The sequence below is a fragment of the Physeter macrocephalus genome, chromosome 6 (assembly GCF_002837175.3).
Source record: "Physeter macrocephalus isolate SW-GA chromosome 6, ASM283717v5, whole genome shotgun sequence".
NCBI classification, from domain to species: Eukaryota; Metazoa; Chordata; class Mammalia; order Artiodactyla; family Physeteridae; genus Physeter; species Physeter macrocephalus.
This window is the reverse complement of record NC_041219.1, coordinates 1288966-1289744: the sequence shown is the minus strand read 5'-3', so window position 1 is coordinate 1289744 and position 779 is coordinate 1288966. Positions and strand designations below refer to the sequence as shown.

The 779-nt window shown below is 32.3% G+C and overlaps 1 protein-coding gene across 2 annotated transcripts in view; it reads right to left on the bottom strand.

The window, feature by feature from the left end:
- Positions 1 to 779, bottom strand: part of TBC1D30 (TBC1 domain family member 30) — a 91949-nt gene that overhangs the window by 34808 nt on the left and 56362 nt on the right. The gene's annotated exons all lie outside the window — the stretch shown is intronic.

Genomic DNA, 779 nt, shown 5'->3' with positions numbered 1-779 from the left:
CCGGAGCCTGCGCTTCGCAACAGGAGAGGCCACAACAGTGAGAGGCCCACATACCGAAAAAAAAAAAAAAAAAAAAAAAAAACCTTTAGTTTTTTTCTCTGCCTCAGCATTAAGTAGAGTCAAAGTATCAACATGGATTTTAGTTTTCTAAAATGTATACACAACTTAAACACATGGACCAAAACTTTTTTTTTCTAGTTTTCTAATATGCTAAGGCATTTTCAAGAGGAATTTCAGTCAGGCAAACTTTCTACCACAAGTATTTCCAGAGTTAACACAAAAAAGGACTCAGAATTAATACTGCATTATAATTCCAAATAAATTGACAGTTTATTTTAATCATACATCTCAAATAAAACAAGTCATTTTGACACGTATATGATAGATGCTAACATTATTTCTTTCTACTAAAAATGATATAATATTTAGCTATCAAAACTCCAAATAGTATTAAGGAGCTGAATGAAAAGAATAAAAAAAAGTAACCGGTACTGTAAAGAGACAGAAAAATCATTCTCTCCAAGTTGTTTTATAAATTTGTATAAAAGAGGCAGAAACATTTACTGTGCTTTAATATTTAATGAGGGCAATATCAATAATTTAATTACCAAACAGAAACTATGATTTTCAGGAGCTGAAGTCATTTTACTGACATATCATTCATTTCAATGAGAAAAAAAATTATCTTAATAACGTAATTGTTATAAAATGTGCATTGCCTTGGGCTTCCCTGGTGGAGCAGTGGTTGAGAGTCCGCCTGCCGATGCAGGGGACACGGG